Raw genomic sequence first — 21146 nt, 5'->3', positions numbered from 1 at the left:
AAACTCCGCATCTGTTATATATCGAATAGGTCGTCTTTCTCGAAACAAAACCTGACCTTAATTCAATTTTTAGTTTTCGGTGCATTTAGCGTACACGCCATCTTAGACGATAATGATTAAGAACAAAAAATATGTGATTCTTACGATACGTCCATTCAATCTTCGCGTTTAATAGTGACAGTGTTACCTAAAAATTGTGACAGACCAACGAGAATTACATTTACGATTAAGCATGACAAACAAACCAAATATTTTAAAAACTTATCTGTTGCAACTCAATGATTATTCACGTTATTTGTATTCTTCGGACTACTATTCTCATCTTGAGATTTCATTTTACGTTTTTGGTTGATGTAACCAACTTCTTCAGGTGTATCCTGTCGAACGCTGGGAATCTTTTTATCGAACGCTGAGAATCTTTCTGTCGAACTTTGGGAATTTGCACGTGGGAGGATAGGTGTGGTTGTAGAAAATGCCGAAAGTGTCGACGTCCTTCTACATACAGCACCTAGTATTTCCAAATGGTCACTCATCTACTAATGGCAGGTTCAACCTTGCTTAACTTTGATAGATTGAAAACCCGTGTCAACGTAGTTATATATATATTGGAAATTTTTTAACCTATATATAATTTTTTAACTATATAATAAACTTAATTTTTATATATTTTATAATTCGTCGGAAAACTATTTAGTACTTTGATCACTTGCAATCGCTGTAACACTTTACTTTCTCGAACTCACAGTAGTCATAATGTTATTTCAGGGATCATCAGTTGTCTACCATGAAACATGGTTGTCGGTATTTAAAAAAAGAACAGTATATTAAATCACGGCTCTTCATCAGTGTTGATCAAAAGAAAAACAAATGTTGCGAATATTGGATCTAGTTTATTGCTCCAGATAATTTGGCTCACATATTCATGCTATAAAACATGTCTTCCTTACCTAGGACACTCGTCTATATATATTGTGTGATTCAACTATATGAGGAAACAAAGTTTGATTAACTCAGTTTTAGTATAATTACAAATACTTCTATTAAATGTAATTAATATAGCGATGAAAATACTATTTAAAACTTAAGCGCAATTAATCCACGGATGGTCTAACAGAGAGGGCCGTTATTGGAGATGCGAAGACGCATTGAAATAAAAATCTTGAAAATGTCTAACGTGACTTATTGGCGGTAGTAATTTTCATGTTTTCGTTTAATCTTTTCAAAGCCGTTATGATTTGCGTTAAATTGGTATTTGATGAAATTATCCAAATTGTTGGGGCAGGGAGAAGAATTCGGACAGAACATACTCGTTTACCATTGGAAACGCAACTACTGAGGCGAAAATTTTACAAATTTTTCTGCATAATAAAGATTTTCTCCCTAGAAAAGTCCTCCATCACCCAACGTACGAAAAGCTAAGTAGAAATATTAAACGCATAAAGCTTAATACGAAAAGTGGAATTGTATATTGAATGTCAGCTGGGATTGAAATCCACTTTTTGAAATAAGTTGTTACCACATCGCCATTTATTTCATTGCTGAGGTTTAGATTACCTGTGTTTGCACTCCAACTCTAATAAAGACGCGGTTAAAAGCAATCTCTGGACCAGAGAGATGACGGGAAAACATCATCAGACGATATTCAACACACGAATTAGTTTTGTGCGCACAGTGCATTGTGGAGAACGCAACTTCTCTCTCTCCACTAATTGATGATTGTTGGGAGAGAGTGGTACAACGTGTATCACATGACATATCTAATATCTCAGCAAGAGTTATATCGCGTTTTTTCATTCTCCTTGATCGCTTTACCAGTTACAGACCTTTGTCATTACCCCCCCCCCCCTTTTATTAACACTTATATGTCTTGAATATAATTATAAACGGGTTTACTCATTCTGCAACACACGTGTTATTCATTCATTCATTTTTATTCGTTTCCAATCTGTATTCTACTGTAAAATGTCAACATCATAAACGAAGACCTTAACTTAACCATTTGGAAAAGTTATGTAATCAAATAATCCCCACCTAACCATGACACCGGGTGTAGAGTTGTAACATATAAATATAAGTAAGACTAGTAGAACGCCTGGTGTTGCCCGGCTGTAAAGTGCGCTTAAATATGATATTTTAATTTATATAAATTTCGTATTATTATAGAACTACTTCTGTATTGTTTATTATATTGTACCTAATGAATATACTAGTGATTCTGAAAGTTTTTAAAAAAATGCCTTTGATACCATCAGTTAGAATTGAAACCAAAACTTATATCGATTCAGCCTTAGTCGTTACCGTTTGAGCTATCGTCAGTTGGATATGAAATAGCTTAAAATTAATTAACATTAATGTATAAATGTGTGTAATATATTTTTTAAACTCCTTAGTGTTGTGTTTGTAATCGATGAGATAAACGTGATAAAAGAGAAACCAGGTGTGCTGCGTGGATTTCAGAGGGGTGGGAGGCATTTCCGTAAACTTCAGCATTTTTTTCATTTTCACTAAGCCACAGCAACACGTGGCCGAGTACCGTGAGTAATATATATATATATGTGTGTGTGTGTGTGTGCGCGCATACGTACAAGGGTACTTTAATTCAACTTACGCCTGTTATGTTGCAATTTCGTTCAATGCTGACCCCCTTTGCAGCTATTTTTACCGGTTAAAGACTCATAAAAACGGTATACAAAAAATGCAATCGTTTCACGCACCACCTGCTGCGACCTCTCGTCCTAAAGGAGAGATGTAATTTGAAAGAATAAATACAGACATACCTCGTGAGTTTATATATATATATATATATATATATATATATATATATATATATATATATGCGCTACATAGAAAAAGAATACTAGAATCGAACATTGGATTATATTCTTACGACTCGTACTTGTTCTGAACTTTTTAGATTAAAAGAAATCATAAACTGCGAATTCCAAACAATAAAGTATGAAAAAAAAAAGTTTAATTCTGATTCATTTTATTCTAGATGAGACCTAAAAACGAATGAGAACGTGACAAAACGTGTAAAACTACAAGCAACAATGCTGGATGAAAATGCATTTTAAAAAAAGTTTATTTCCCGAAGTTTTGAAATGATGATTGATAAATTGTGTTTATATTATTCAGACGGACCCGTCGTGTTGTTGATAACGTACTTAGTAAAATTCAGTTATGAGTTACACTCTTCTGGGGGTTGAAAGTTCAATCCTCAGTGCGGGCGACACGCAAACTACAATTGCGAATTACTTAGGATTTCTACCCCGTCATGGCTGACGGAACAAGTATGCTAAGACTGTTAAATAATGCGTTCCATTCGAAATTTCGCGCAGATTCCCGAGTTCGACAAGATACACCTGAAAATTGTTAAATCGACGGAAATATTGTGAAAATAACATTTCAGATGAGAATAATCCCAAAAATACAAAAAGTTATGGCAAGACCATTCATTCCAGAGTAATTTATAAAATATTTAAAATGTGAAATAAACCATTAATATTGAAATGTAAAAAGTTGGCTGTCCTATATGCGAAATGGTATACATGTACTTTCCAAAATTTTAAATGTTTTCAAGTTGAATAATACATTTTAAATTTGTTCAACATGAAAACAGAAGTAACTTAGTTTCGAAAAATATGCTCTTAAAATGCGATCGGATTTTATTTCAATTGAACAATCTACCTTAAATTAAGTGAATAATCCTTGTACAATCCAGTGTACTTTGAATTTAGCGGATAAATCCTATTCTTAAATAATTCTAGTCTCTTCTCAACAATAGGGCATTCATCACGTGATTAAATTTAAGAGAGAAGACGGGGCAAGTATGTGAGGGTAGATAAAAAGGCTAAATTTTGTTTTCTGTAAAACTTTCACCTATTCACTTGTGAAACGTTTGCCACATTGTATCGTTACATGTAACGATACTTTTCACTTGTAAGTGAAAAGTATTGTTACATCTCCTGCTGGATGAACTTTGCACTTTGTAACTCGTATGCAACAATCGCAGAAAATTCCTCTTTGCGATATTAGAATTAGTGGCATCATATTCTTTGAATTGGCTTTGTTAGGGAGTTTGCCATACCAATACAGATATACTAATATCAGTATTGTTGGTAAAGTATTTTTAGACTGGGATAATATTCAGAAGTGTTGGAGAAATGTACAAGATTCTATATTGTGAAGATATTCTTTGACTAGCAAAGTCATAAAAAGTTTCCCAATTCGAGTAGAATTCTCATTTTTCCTTATATATATATATATATATATATATATATATATATATATATTAATTTCTTTGTTTTTCTGAGGATCGGATCTCATATTTAATTCCAGAGCCCCCAACCTGGAAATATTTTAAGAATTTAATCGAAGTGCAATTGTTTGTATTTCTTTTGCACTTGGTTCACTAAGCATAGTTTCCATTGGTAAGTTTTGAAATTGTATTTCATGATCCTTTTTATCCTAGAAGTATTAGCTTGATGAAGGCCTAAGACTTCAGCTTCTTTTATGCCGTCCATGGTATTTTATCTTTTTCTCTAAAACACACACACACACACACACACACGTGTGCTAAGTTTCTGTTTGTCAGCGTATCAATTTTCAACAGTTGATCTCGAATGGTATATGTGCAATCACGAAGATTTTGTCATAGTTTGCAATTGTCTGACAGTTTCAAATATTCTGAATATGATACAACCGTTCTAAGATTCAAATTATTTCTATTTATATCAAACTAGAATCCTAGGTATTGTAGACCAATTAATAAAATTTAGAACATTTCAACACCATAGATGTGTGTGTATGTGATCGCTACACTCATTCAAAAATACAAAAAACAAAAATCCCGAACCTCCCACGCACACATCAAAATAGCAAAACTATTTCTGAAGTGTTTGCTGGTTATGTCACGAGTTGTTAATTATCTCACGTTTGTGCAATGTTAAACCATGACATACGGTGGTGGTGATGGTGGTGGTAGGCATCTATTAATGAGCATAGTTATTAAAAGAATGCACGCTTTCAAAGAAAGTCTTTACTCGTATTTCTGTCAGTTTCATTTTGTTAAACTCACTTACATAAAAGCAATCAACAACGTCTCATTTAAGATTTGAACGCAAGTGTTTGTTCATTGAATCCGTAATTTAAGAAAATAATATTCTAACAATGTTCTATGATTGAAAAATTGTCCAATGATAATATTAAACATAGCAAATTGTGATATACGGGGCATATATATATTTGCAATCTGCTGCAAGATGCCTTCCTGAACTTGTATCTCAAGCACACGTTTGCCGCAGCAAATGATGACATCTGAATTGTGTGCAACACGAATTTGCGGTTCGTGGATGACCTAAACCACTTCGTAGCTGGGACTGGCTCAATCTTAATGAGCAAAATGTATATTCGCATCAGAGTTCTGCCAACGACGATATATATATATATATATATATATATATATATATATATATATATATATATATATATATATATATACTTGAAAGCTGTTTAACCTTAAATGCTATATAAAAAAAAACTTTTATAAAGATTTAATTTCTAATTCTTCTTTGAAAAATTATTTTGTCAGTAAGTCATTTAAGCTCCTGTAATCACTGAACAAACTAGCTTTCTCCAACAATACTCCTAAGTTTTCAAGGATCCTGCTTTATTATGAAACACTGTTTCGGAGATTTATAAACAAAACAGCATATTAAATCACAACAGAGTCGTTCAAAAATTACCTCCTCCAAATATAAAAGCAAAAATGTTTCGACTGATGGATCAAGTTTTTTATTTTTATTTTTTTTTTGCTCAAGATTAATTAGACTAGCATATTCATGCTATAAAAAAAACTTAACTGCGTGTGTGTGTAAGTATATATATATATATATATATATATATATATATATATATATATATATATATATATATATATTGTGTGTGGATACATATTATTTTTATACCTATGTATTTCGAAACCTAATACTTCTCATCAGAAGACGAAAGGAGTGCTGGGTAATAATAAATGCGACGTCTAGCGATAAGCTTATTAGAAAAGAAATATTGAGATATCTGAAATAGAGAGTAAATAGTATAGATATGGAGGGACGAAAAGCTGAATAGCTATTGTAATGAACGTGGTATAAGCCAAACTGGGATGAGAGGAATTAGGATTCGAAATACTTAGGTTATATTGATGCACTTTTCTGAGTTAATTGATGATAAAATCTATACGCATGAAGCCACTTGATGTAAGGAGGAAAAATATTATTTTTAAAAATATACTAAAGAAAAATACTATATAATGTCAAAAACTTGCCAACAATAAGTGTTAGATCGTAAAGATTATGGGCCAGAAAACTGCAATTATTCTCTCTTTATGTATTATCTTAATTGGAATTCATCATTGAGATGAGTATTACTTATATTAATTTATTGCGGACTGTTATCTTCATCTTATCTGTGAAACAACAACTAATAAAGATGAGAATAATAGTCTGCAATAAATAAATCAATATATTCTCTCTTTGTCAGAAATACGCCTGCACGCCTGTGGAACTCTGTTCCGTCTGCCTGCTTCCCTCCGGACTACAACTTCAAGTCCAATGTTAACAAATTCCTAATGAACCGCCCCCTTAATTAAACACTTCATCAAATCTCCACACTAACGTAATGTACTTGCAATAACCCTTATCCCTGAGTGGCTTCCGGGCCTTGATTAGTGGTGATCACTGTGTTAAAAAAAAGAAAAAAAAATCATTCCTGGAATGTGAGGATTAAAGGACAAAATAAAGGAAGTGTAAGTTACGCGGCTGTCGAAAGTAAACTCCAGATCCAGTTTCTACTCTTCTTGTGAATTATACTGTGTTTATATAATGGTGCCCAATACTAATTGGAGACTGGTAGGCAAAAATTATCGGCTGAGCAATGTCAGCAGCTGAGAAAAAAAATGTCGGAAATAAAGAATAGTGTTTGCTGAATGAAATGGCAGGTATAGTTTATATAATTGTTACAATCAAAATTTAATAAGAAATTCTATTGAACAAGACTTTTAATTGTTTTTTATACAACTAAGCAACAGCGTTGTCTATGATTGTTATAAGATGCATCTTTTCTAAAACGGACATTCTTTTATTCATTCTCTACATTTCGAAATGTTTTCATCCGCAAAGGCGCACACATTGTCTATTTCTCACATTGTAAATAAATGCTAAACAGTTGACGTGAAATACCAGAAATGGATTGGAAAAAGCGGTGGAGGTGGGTATTCAAAAATTAATGCAAGCAAGGCCGAGTCAGTGTATTAAACGACTAAAACAAACTGCTATCATTTTGTCGGATCATTTCTGTATACACTTTGATTTGGTTTTTAGCTGGTAAAAAATAGTTGCTAAGTCGAATTTGAAAAAATGGAACTTGATAGTGTGAGTCGACTAAACATTTTATTTCTAGGTATGCGCAAATATACATTTATATCCTTTAATAACGTTATTGTTTATTTTGTGGAGGTGTTTTTTAAGTTTTCATATGCATATGGACTTCTGTCAGACAGTGACGAATGCGGCTGGAGAGCTATTGTTTTTATTTCGATTTTAGTTAATGACATCCAATTAATAGTTTTTAAACTTTTGAAATCACTAATATATAGGGTGTCCGTAAAGTTACTATACAGTCGAATTACATCCTGTGCGTTTTCTGTTTTCCAATATCGCTTCAAAATAAATTTGCGCTCTTCCAAAGTTAGCTTGCGTGGCATGCTTGATTAAATAAACCTGTAAAAAAATAAATATTAACTATTAATACAAATATAATACAATAAAACAATAAAACTGTATAGTAACTTTACGGACACCCTGTATATTGGGTACAATTTAATAATCAATAGAAAATTAGATCTACAATAATAAATACGAGATCTGCATGAACAAAATATCATATTTAAACGTATTTTACGATCTGGCCATGATATATATATATATATATATATATATATATATATATATTATGGGGTCGACAAATGTGCAGAATAATGTTTTTCTAATATCTGACAGACATTTGTTCAGGATTGGCTATAAAAATCCACTGAGAAGTTCTTTTCGATGTTTGTATTTCTAAGGAGTCGATTATAATAAAAAAATAATTAAAAATTGCTTTCAACTATTTGAGTGTCTTAATATTTTAAGGTATAAATGTTGCATATTTGTCGCAGCATTCCATATAACAGAAAACGATGTAAAGTAACAATCAGTTCTAATGTTGAAGCTTCGATCATCGCTATAAAATAAAATATTTTTTTAAAAAACTGAACAAATTCTATATAGATTCTCGAGTTTGACCGAATGTATTTGAAGATGGCCGGAGGTTACATCTGCAGAAATTTTGTGAGAATAAAATCCAAAAATAGAAAATTAATAAAAATGGTGATAAATCCCTAATCAAAAACAAAATGTCATATATTTCAATAAGATATCGATGTACTAACATTTAGAATTCGTCGAATAGTTGTGTAACGTATTCGTTATTCTTCTTCCACGGTGTCACTTTTTTTACCTTAGGACCCACACGTTGTATCCGAGACAGTGACAAAGGAGCACGAAAGGAAAGAAATTCGACTCGGCTTTTTACAGTTGAAGTGAAAAACATTTATTCATGTTTTTTTTTGTTTGTTTGTTTGTTTTTTCAAAATATCATATTGCCTCTTGGTTTAAGTTTTTTTAAGTTTATCTCATCTGCCATGTACTTTAAAAAACCTGCCTTCTCGACACGGGTTTAAAAGTCTCTCGTCACCACCACGGAGTCACACGTCCATCTCACTCGACAGCGGTTTTCTTTCTTTTTCTTCGCTGTGACGTCACTTTGCGCACTCGCACGGTTATTTGCATATGTCATACTAGTGCTGCTGCTGCTGCTGCTATCAGCGCTAGTGGCTCTGGTACAGTTGCTGTTATATTCTAATAAGCGTCAAACTGTCTCATCTCTGCAATGTCGCATCCTTGTGCCTATTTTATACTTTAACGGAATGTACTCCGATTTACTCCTAGCACCTTTACCTCCTCGGCATGCATACTCCTGACTAACCCGAAAAGCAGTAAAATTCCACACTTTTACTGTTAAGCTCACTGAATACCGGAATGCTTTTTACTCTAATAGTTTCTTTTTTCAAACTTCTATTTTGGAATTCCCTCCCTGTTTCCTGCTTCCCTGACTGTACTAACCTGCAGAAGTTTAAGTGTAAGGTGAACAGGCATATCAATGCTCAACTCCCCATAGTCCCCTTTGACACGATTCCTAATAGTAGCCTCTCACGTTATAAATGGCAACATGCCTCGTTTGGGGGTCAAAAAGAGTTTTTAATTAATTGCATAAATTTAAATCAATTCGATATATTTTAAATCCGAACAACGCAGAGTAAATCTGCTCATATAATCACTATCGACAGTTTCGTAACGCTCACGTATTTTGTCCTTTAGTCCTCTTATTCCATCACTGATGTTTCTGAAAAAGAGCAATGATTGCTGTTTTCTGCGTCGGAATTTATTCATCTCGCACAAATCGTTGGCTCTCGTAGTTTTTGACCTTGAAGTAGTGTTTATTTTTTTCAGTTTCTTACATCAAGTGGCTTTATGCTTTGTCTGGAGCGATTTCCATATATTGGAACAAGTGTGCATGTTTATTAATTATTGCTTGATCGTAAAATACGCTTAAATATGACATCTTAATTTGTCCAGATTTCGTATATATTTTTATAGAGTTGAGATTTCAAAAGTAAAAAAAAAGGAGTTGGGTGCCGTCAGCTAGAATCGAAACCGAAAGCAAAACTGTAGAATTTAAAGCTAGTGATGTTACCACTGTACCAACGTGACACGCATATAAATTGATTAAAAATAAACTAAGATGACTGTACAAAATGTATAACAATTTCTTTCAATTTTTACCCCTTTTAAACTATTTTTACTGGTTAAAGACCCACACAAAAACGGTCTATAAAAAGTCCAATCATTTGATGCTCCTAACGCCGCTCTGTGACTTTTAGTTTCAGAAGAGATATTTAAAAATAGACAGACAGACAGATATTGTACGTTTTTATAAATTAGATTTGTTGCATTTCCGTTGCATTTATGGGTTATGCTGTCCACAAAATTGTCAGTCCTTATTTCTCGTTTTTCAGTGCCAGAGACAATAACTGCTTATAAATGAACTGGGTTTTCCGTTTTTAATATTGCATGCGTTTCAACGGCATTCGAAATCTTGCAACTTCCCCCGACCCTCGAGCAAGAGAATGGGCAAGCTGAAGACAATACAGCATTCTTTAGAACTTGTCACCCTAAACATTTTGATAGGCAGGTGAAAAACATTAATTGCATGTTAGTGTATGCCGTTAATCAAAATTGCTGTCGGTTCAGGTAACGCAATCCAGGTGAGAGGGTTGAAACGGAAAACTATTTTTATGTCCGTTTTTCTCGTCCTCCCACTCTGTTGTTTTCTACCTTTCCCCTTCTTTATCCCTTCCTGCCCCTATTTTTCTCCCTTTATCTATTTCCCTTTCTCTTTTCCCCAACCTATCCCCCACTTCTTCTTTCTCAATCCCTACCCCTCTACTTTCCCTTTCTCTCTCTCCTACTTTCCATCTCTTTCTTTCACTGTCCCACTCGTTATCGTTATCACCTCTCTTTCTTTCTCTCTCTCTCTCTCTCTCTCTCTCTCTCTCTTACTTCAATTCCTTCCTCACCTGAGCCTCTTCGCTCAGCCTTTCTTCTTTATTTGTTGATTCTTTCGTTCTCTTTTTTTTATTCGCTTTGATTCTTTCTCATCCGATCTCTTCTATCTCATTCATATTATTTGATTCTTTTTCATTTTTCATTCATTTTCTCTCATTTATTCTCGTTCGTTCATTCTTTTTAATTCTCTTTCATTCTTAATTTATTCTCTTTTTATTTTTCTCTCTTTCTCTTTCTCTCTCTCACTCTATCTCTTCCTCTCTCTCACTCTATCTCTTCCTCTCTCTCACTCTTTCTCTTCCTCTCTCTCACTCTTTCTCTTCCTCTCTCTCACTCTTTCTCTTCCTCTCTCTCACTCTCTCTTTCTCTCTCTCACTTTCTCTCACTCTCTCTCTCTCTCTCTCTCTCTCTCTCTCTCTCTCTCTCTCTCGTATTCTGACCATATATGTACCTTTTGTGAGAATTCATACAATGTGGATAATGCAGTTTCGATAAACTATTATTTCTTTTCAAAGCAAGTGTCTAATATTTTTATTATTGTGCTTATTTTCTGTGCGTTAAACAATTTCACTCGTTCTTGTTTAAACGTAAATGAGTTCTTATGCCTCAAGAATTAAATTAGTAAGCATACTGACGTCCGGAAATCTCCTCATATTATGGGTTGGCACAAAGATTGTGCTATACACGCATTTCACCACAGATAACCTGTTAAGTAAAACGATCTTCTGTAGGTTGAAGGTTTAATTTTCAGTGCAGGCGATACTAAGAATGCGATTACGAATTACTGAAAACTTCTATCCCAGTTCTGACTGGTAGAACTGAGCTGTCTACTTTTGTAGATTAAATTAGCCGTTTTTTTATATTTGTTTTTGTTTTTCAAACATCATACATATCCCCGAGTTTAAACAAATAATCTAAATTATCCTCATATAAAAAATTCGGAAACATAAAGTTTAACTTGTTTTTTGGAATTTTTATTGTCATTATTATAAATACCCTCTCTTAGAATAACTAAGGACCGATTACTTTTCTAAATATTCGCCGCTTATTAAGGCCCAAGAGCTACTTAAGGATAATTGGGCGATGATACAACACATTCATAGGATGCGATGTGTGAATGGGCAGAAAGTGATTACGAACACAATTTTTTTTTTAGATGAGGATTGATTTTGTTTGTTTGTTTGTTTGTTTGCTTTTGTTTTGTTTTTGTTTTGTTTTGTTTTGTTTTGTTTTGTGTGTTTTTATACTTCTGACTAATGTTCTCAATGTTTTGGTAGATGTAACCTTAGAATTTTTTCAAATATATTATGTTGAACTCGGGAATTCGGAAAGGGCGCGTGGCATTATGGATAAAGTATTTGGTAAAATTCAGTTGTAAGACACTCTTCTGGAGGTTGAAGGTTCAATTCTCAGTGTTAACGACACCCAAACTAGAAATGCGAATTACTCCTGACTTCTAGTCAGTCATAGTTGGCGAAACGAGAACTGTCTTCATGGGTTTTGTTCGAAATTTCGTGCAGATTCCCAAAATTCGACAGAAAGTCTACCGAGATCGATAGGAATATTCTCGAGTTCGACCTGAAGTAGGACGGCGGTTACATCGCCCCAAACATAGTGAAAATAACACTGAAGGTTAGAAGGGTAGGCGAAAGAATCGAAAAAAATACAAATAAACTGATTATTTTAGAGTTAACTATTTTGTCTACGAATTTGCTAGTAGCAGCCATTTTGATTTTTTTTTTTTTACTCGTTCAACGTTTATACATTTTCATCATACGTTTCTCGAGTTGAAGTCTACACATTATATATATATATATTACATTTTCACCCCAAACAAGGCGCATTGCCACTTTGGTGTAGGGGGCTACTATCAAGGGCAGCAACTACTGGGGTACTATGTTGGGATTTGGGCAGCAAAATGTCGGTTCACGTTGCACTTGAACTTCTGCATGTCAGTACAGTTAGGGAAGCAGGATCCTAGAATGGAATTCCAGAGTCTAGCGGTTCTGGGGAAGAAACTACTGGAGTAGAAAGATCTTTTACGTCTAGGGATCTCTACTGTGTGGGAGTGGGATTTAGTTGCCTATCGTGTTTGTTGAGGGTGTCTACGTCGTGGGAGCACAAGTGTCTGCAGTTCGCCAGAGCATTCACTATTAAAATACTTGTATAATAGGCAGAGGGATGCAATGTTTCGTCGATGGGACAGAGGCTGAAGCTTAGATGCCAGTTCAGGGCCTATCAGATTGGCGACTCTTTTTTTAACCTTGTCTATGAGCGAGAGGCTAGTAGCAGATGCACCAGCCCAAATGTGACAACAATACTCCATACATGGGCGAATGGTGGCCTTATAGAGGTACAGGATACTTTCAGGTGTCAGTAGTTTTCTAGCACGGTAGAGATAGCCTACCTTTTTCGCAGCGGCCCTGGCAATGTTTTCAATATAATTGTTCCATATATATATGGCGATTAAGCTACACAGAATATTCCGCGGTTTTAGCCTGAGGAATTCTAGCGTAGGTGAAACGCGGAATACTCTGTGTAACTTAATCGCCATATATATTTATAACTTACTACCTAGCTCTACATACGTATTGAGCACTGTTGAAGTAAATACTTGAAGTTTACGCATAAATTTATACTTTCGTATATTAATTTATGTGAGTAAACGAAATATATATATGTATATATATATATATATAAGAAACGTTGAAAAACTTTTAATAATGCTTTATCTCACTCAAGCAATTATATATAACAAAAAAGTTATAATTAAATAAGTTAATTGTTGTGGTATGATCCATCTAATAAGCATATGTGGAGTGTCAACCATATAAATATGATTGGTACCGTAAAGACTGGAAAGACTCAACGAAAGACTCGGAGAGACATCTAGAATCGACGACTACCCAGCCGACAGATTCTCCAGGAACGGTCTCCCCATAACTAAACCAATGGACTTTATTTAAATATCGTATATACTTTCTTGCTTTCAATATATCTGTTCTATTTTACTTTTGTGTTGTAGTTATTTATTTCCATGTGTTCAGTCGAGTTTCAACATTAATATAAATCCTCAGGATCCTTATAACATTTTAAATCGACACAGTATAGGGCTTATAGGTATTTCAGTATTTAAGTGCTCAATACATGAGCAAAGCTCAGTAGAAGTATGAAAATATCTTTACGACAACAAAACAACTCGGCGACATTATATTTTACACTCGGAGGGAATCAACACTAAAACTGCACTGAAATCATCAGACTAGTGGCAACAGATGTATTTTTATACTATGCATATACAGGAGCGTCCTTAGAGGTGGCGAACCTTAAATTCTCCACTCTATTTCCTTTAATTGCAGATTTGGCAACTTTCGGTTATTTTTAATTGAACTTCGTTTAACAATTCATTAGACTGACACCCGAGCAGTGTTTGCCAATTGCAAATGATACAACTTAAGAAAAAACATTCAATGAATGAATAATTTCACGAAATGGACATGGCAACTCGCCACCTCCTTCGTACGATTTAACACTATTAGATGATTTTCTTTGTGTGAGTATAAAGTTCTATGTCTACGCTAATAAACTAGACACAATAGACCATTTGGAAGACAACATTAGACACGTTATTGCTGAAGTACAGCTTAATTTGTTGTAGGACTCTTCAGGCTTATGCACATAAGCCTGAAGAGTCCTAGAGTGGATGAAACGCGAAATATTCAGTGGTACTTAATCGCTATATATATTTCATAAATTACTAACTAGCTCTACCTACGTATTGAACACTTTTGAAGTAAATACTTAAAGTTTACGCATAAATTTATACTTTCGTATATTAATTTTATGTGAGTAAATTAAGTAAATTAAGTAGTTATAACGAGTATGTATGTTAAGAGATTTCTCAACCTATATACTCAACGAACTTTTATCTACAGACTTCAAATTTGGTATACAGGGGATTCAAACATATAGAAAATCGATTTTCATCTGGAAAAATGGTTGCTAAAACGTCAAACTAAAAAATATTTAAACGTGACGGTCATCTTATCGTTACCTGTTTGCCAACTGCTTCATGAATGCGCATACGTGAATCGTCATATGACAGATTACTTATGTTAAGAATGAGTACAGGGTGCGTCTGGTATTTGAGAACATATGTTTCCTTTTTAAAAAGAATCAAAAAGACAAACAAAAACATCGGTATTACAAAAAGTCACTTTATTGTACATAAAATAAAATATTATTTTTTAACTTCATTCAAAAAGATCGCCGTCATCATCAATTACAGCTTCTATTCGAGACCTAAGCGGTTGACATGCACGTTTAAGATATCCTGCATTACTCTGACTATGGATGCTTTCAGAAAATCTTTATAAGGATGTTTATTAACATCTCTCTCAACAACGCCCCACATATAATAATCCAATGGATTTAGGTCTGGAGAGCTTGGGGGCCACAAATTGGGGGTAATGTGATCATGGGAATTCTCTGCTAACCATTCTTGTGTCTTCTGAGCCTTATGTGCCGATGCAGAAAGATGTAGAGCCTTTCATTTTTTACTCTATCAATCCAAGGCTTCACAACAGTATTCAGGACTTCAATGTAAGCAGCAGAATTGATTTTTACTCCTTGTGGAAAGAAATGTGGCGGCATCACATGTCCCTCATTGCAAACCACCCCCAAAACCATAACAGTTGCTGGAAATTGTGTGTGCATGACTCTTGGACCTTCAGAAGGGTCAGCACATAGCCATCTGTCATTTCTTCGGTTTACCTTTTGTTTTTGGTCAAAATTGTTTTCGTCTGAAAAAAAAATCCAAAGAATGTGTTGCTCAGCAGGATGTTTCAGTTTGCTTAAAAGCCTCTTGGATCTTACCAACCGATTTTCTTTGGTGGTCTCGGAGATAAACTTTCCTCTCTTCATCGCATACGACTTGTATCGAAGATTTTCATGACAAGTCGAACGAATTGTGGTTTCTGAGACATTAAGATATTTTGCAATTGACCTCATTGACTTTTGAAGGCTCTCATCAATGATGTTCTGAACTCTTTGAACAAATTCAGGTGTTCTTATGCTGTCAGAGCATTGTTGATGCTTTTTGCGTTTAGCAACTGGAGAAATTGGCTCATTTTTGTCCTCTAATTCTTTGTGAACTTTAAAGACAAACGATCGGACAACTTTTCGAAATTGTGCAATTTGCAAATCACTGTGTTCTGCCATTATTGCAACTATCACAGCCTGTCTTTTCATTTCCTGAGTTAAATTAATATCTGCCATAATTAATTTTCTGAAAAAAAACAAAGTAAAAGATTAAATAATAGATAAAAGAGATTAAATAAGAGATGTTCTCAAATACTAGACGCACCCTGTAGGTTTAAAAACAGATAAAGAACGTGTTAAGCTCGCTTAATAATTATCGTACTTGATTCACTTTAGGTTTTGGGTTCGATCTTAGCTCGAAGTTTTTTTAATTACAAGAAAGAAACTGTTTTAAAAAATAATACTCGCATGCACATGTCTCAGTTTCTGTCCGGTTTTTTTTTTTCTTCATTTTTAAAAAAAATTAAACGTTATATTTTATATCCACGGTATTTCTGTTTTAAATAAATAAAAATTCTGCTTTAATTATAATATAATATTTATGCTTATTTTACGACCTGGCAACGCTGGGTGGCCTGCTTGAAAAAATATTTTTTCCTGATTCATTTTGATTTAAAGGTTTATCGCCTCAAAAATATTGCCTTTCATTATATATATATATATATATATATATAACTAATTAGCGACAGCAAACTAGTGTAATCTATAATAAAACCGTTTTCTCTTTTGTTTATGTGTCGGCTTTCAATGTGCATCGCTTTAGAGGCAGAGATGGATTCCCACACAGCTGTGAAAACATTCCACGCGACCAATACCGCCTCCTTTTGTAAATAAACAAATAATACCTATATCTTTTCAACTGTTGTTGTTTGCTTATTTGCACGTGACCACCCTTTTGTCAAGGTGTGGAGGTGGAGAGAAAATAACTAAGAAACTATCAGCGCTGAAACAAATCTCGACTACTCATCGTGTACAGCGCTTGAGCTGATTTGCATTGAGAGAAGGTACACGCACAGTTTTCAATACGAACACCTAAATGAAAAATTTTCGCCTGATGAGATCTATATATGTATAGATCTCATCAGGCGAAAATTGTTCATATATATATATATATATATCAGCTAAATGAAAGAGTGGGGGATCGAATGCAAAACATAGTGAATCCATTGTGTTTAAATTGAAACATAAATCAATAGTTGAGTAAGTATACCAAATCTACATTTCGATTCAAAAGATTTTTTAATTAAAAAAAAAAACGAAATAATGCTGCTATTACAGTATGTAAAAAGGTGATGTTAGAATTTGGTTAAGTGTTCAAATGCAGCGCATTCGCAATTTTGAAAACGGCATTCATCGCGTTTTTCAATTCAGCTCTTCGTGTATTTATATATAATAGACGTCACGATATTGTAGAATTCACAATATTTTTTAAAAACAAGGAATACGAGAAAAAGTAAGAGAAATTCCTCATTCCACGGACTTTCAAAAATAGCTTCTTCTCGGGGGCAAAAACGTTAGCAAAAGGAATATATAAATAAAAATCTAATTTTGCTAGTTGGCGCAATTTTTGAAAACGAATTTGAAAAGATTTTATTAATCTTTTCTTTAATTTCTAAATTTTTTCCTATTATATATATGCATCTATAAATGAAATGCTGAAATGACGTACAGTTAGATTGTACTGTAAAGATAAAGTTCAAATAAATTTTAGTATCAATATTTATTAGACGATTTCAATGTATAATAAGCAAAATTTATAATTACCCATATTTATTTTGCTATTAACAACTACTGCGATGAAATGAACCATTCATTGAGAATCCGTAGATTAAGGAAAAAAATTTTTTAATTATTTGTACTCATTTGTCAAACAATAAATTTTGTTATAATCCTATATAATTTAATTAAGAATATATATATATATATATATATATATATATATATATATATATGACTTTCCCATCGATTTCAACGTATAAGGTTCCAGCTAATTTTTTAAATTTATGCTATATATAATTTAATTCGGAATTTATATATATATATATATATATATATATATAAATTTCGAATTAAATTATATATAGCATAAATTTAAACAATTAGCTGGAACCTTATACGTCGAAATCGATGGGAAAGTCCTATATATATATATATATATATATATATATATATATATATATATATATATATATATATATATCTTTCACTAACTGTTAAAAACGTTTTATGCAAATATGATTTAATTCATATTTGTAGTTTCTTTTAATGCATTAACCTGCAAAATTAATTGTCTATTTTGCAAACCTCTTTCTTCTGATGAGAAGAATTGCATTTTTTTGAAGCTCCGTGGAATAAGGTCTATTTTTACTCCTTGTCGGATAATTAAAACATTTTGTACTTTTTTTTTACAGGTTTTTAATATTGTTTTGTTTTTTTTAATTAATTTTAAATAATAAGATTTAAACTTGTTCTTTACCTGGTGTTGTCCGATGGCTAATTTATCTTTTTTAACTCTTTTTGTTTTTCACTTCAAGGTATTTTGTCACTTGGACATAAAATGTTACTATTTATCATCATCTCTAACATATTGGGAGTTGAGCAGCCAGATGTCTTTTTACACTTCATTTTAACTTCTGCATGTTAGTACAGCCAGAGAAACATGAAACAGGGAGGGAATTTCAAATTCCAACAGTTCGAGGGTAGAAAGTATTAAAGTACAATGCTTTCTAACATCTAGGGATCCCAACAATAAAACGGTAGGATTTTTTGCAGCGTCTGAGGTTAGTTTGAAGTATTTATGCCTAAGGGGAATTAGTGTAATGAGTTCATCAGATTACATTCAATTAAAGTACTTGAAAAACAGGTACAACGGTGCAATATTGCAGCAATAGGCCAGAGGTTGGGTTTTCATCGATGGTGTTGGTTCTTATTAGATTGAGGTTGTTTTCTAAGAGTTAGACAATTGCATCAGTCAGTATATGGCAACAATACTTAATCCATCTTCGAATTTTGACCATGTAAATATGTAGGAAACTAGCAATTGATTTGTTTCAGTTCATGTCATCGATTTGTTTTCTTCCAAAATATTATTTTCCTATCACGAGAATGATAAGCAAATCAGGAGTTACATTTCCTGATTCAAATTTCGCCTGTTTGAAAAAAATTCGACTCTGACAGCTTTTGGGGCAAGAAATTTGATTCTAAACGTGTAGTTTAGGAGCATTATCGTTTCAAAGTAATCGTATTACGAGGAAATAAAAATGTTCTATGAATTATTTTTGCCAGTTCTAACACGGTATTCTTCTGATATATACATATATATTTATAAATGGTAATTATCACTTCTTGACAGAAGACCATCTGTTATATAAAAAGGGACAGGCCCCAGTAATTGAATAGATAAGTTGAAAATGATATTTGGAAAAAGGATAGAATCGAACCCAGTAAGCAATGAGTTAAAAAGATAATGGAGATATTCAATTTAGGAATGCAGCGATTGTTCATTCTTTTAGAAATAACTGGATATTAAATATACAGTTATAAGAATGAACAATACAAGTTAGAAATAATGATGAAATAAATAGGTTATAAATGAAATATATTTCATTTAGGAATTTCTTTGTTAGCAAACGTGATTAGGGCACGTGTAAGTTGAACACGTGAAGGAATCACATTGTTGGCCACCCCTCTGGCGTTATAAAGGAAAGGGAATTCCTAATTTATTGAGATGAGTTCGAGTCGGTACGTCGGACAGGGTCGGAGAGAACAGTAAAGACTGAACAGTTCGATTGGGAGTTGACGCCCCTTGGAGACGAAAGGGAAAGATGAAACCATGAGCTTGAATTCCTGATTCATCAATCATCCGGATGATAGAATAAAGTATCGTCATTTATATTTGTAAACTTGTCTTCGGTGTCGTCTTTGGAAAATGAAATGTAAACGTTTTTGTCTATCATTTGTAGATGACCTTTGTATAACCCCTTTCCAAATATTATGTGTCCCCACCATCATCATAAATAATGAATGTCCCTCTATATGTGTTAACAAGAATTGTTGCATCATATCTCTCCGCCTCCGTTATGTCTTTCCCAGAATGCAAATGTCTCCCTCTTGTTATAAATATCTCTCCCTTGTTAAAATGTATCCCTTCATATGCCAACAGCAATAAACACATCTTAGATATATGTACACGAAATATAAACAAACTGAAAGATACAAGTACTCCTGAAATATATACACTCTGCGATACATGCACGCAATATATACATACATATATATACATATATATATATATATATATATATATATACGCGCGAATATACGGCTCTCAATATTACACGATTATCCAACACATCTTTCCCTTTCTTATTTATTCGTTTCCATGTACTTTTTTATATTTTTATTCTATTTATTTTAATAACTTTATTTATATTTATACACATAAACGTATATACATGTGGAGATGTTATCAGGATGCAGTTTCTATCTTTTGTGGGAATGAAGGTGACTCTTCAGCCTAGCTGCGCTTTTACAGTTTGCTGAAATATAAGTTGCCTGCATGTATGGAGCATTGTTTTATTCAAGCAAACCTTGTGTTAAAATAAAAATAATTAATATATATTCCATATGTATCACGAATGTTTCCGATTCGTCATCGAATTATCACGAAGTTAAAAAGCGAATACACTAAAACTCAGGAGAAAAAAATTTAGTTAGCTGTGAAATGGACGCGAGAATTCAAACGTCAAGAGGACGTTTTCGTACTGTTCCAGAAAAGGCATTAAAACAATTTTAATTTCATGATGTTTGAATTGCAATCAAAGAGATAACATTTTATTACGTTTTAAATTATTACTGATTTCATTGGCAATATTATTGTGATGCCTACGTTTTTTATTTCGGAACGTGACTTGAGAAAGTCTACGTTCCTAGTTACATGAGTTGGTGCTTGCTATGTACTAGCTACGTAATATGTATTTGTTTCTGCTTACATATCATCATGTTTGAAGGTTCGTAACTTCATAAAAAAGTGTTAATTGCCAAGCAACCAATTTTGTGAAAACCAAAACCCTTACGAAACTAATAAAAATCTGACAAAAACAAAGTCGTTGCTAACTTGCATCCGGGATCACAAAAACAACGTCACAATAAAAACCGGAAACGCACAACTACTAAAAGATGTTTATTACCTTCTAAATTAACAAAGACGAAAAAAAAAGACGTTTAAAAAAAATACCACGACTTTTTCTCATGTTAGTAACATTCTCAATAAATGTCACGAGAATATAATTTCGCAAAGACAGATGGAAGATGGATTCTATATTG

General features: G+C 33.2%; 1 long non-coding RNA gene across 1 annotated transcript in view; it reads left to right on the top strand.

The window, feature by feature from the left end:
• The window catches only part of LOC145279594 (uncharacterized), a 314581-nt gene that overhangs the window by 252512 nt on the left and 40923 nt on the right, over positions 1 to 21146 (top strand). The window lies entirely within an intron of this gene.

This window comes from Euprymna scolopes, chromosome 7 (genome assembly GCF_053919585.1).
Source record: "Euprymna scolopes isolate OS-2025 chromosome 7, ASM5391958v1, whole genome shotgun sequence".
Lineage (NCBI taxonomy): Eukaryota > Metazoa > Mollusca > Cephalopoda > Sepiida > Sepiolidae > Euprymna > Euprymna scolopes.
Note: the sequence above shows the minus strand (reverse complement) of the source record. Positions and strands in the feature narration are given on the sequence as shown.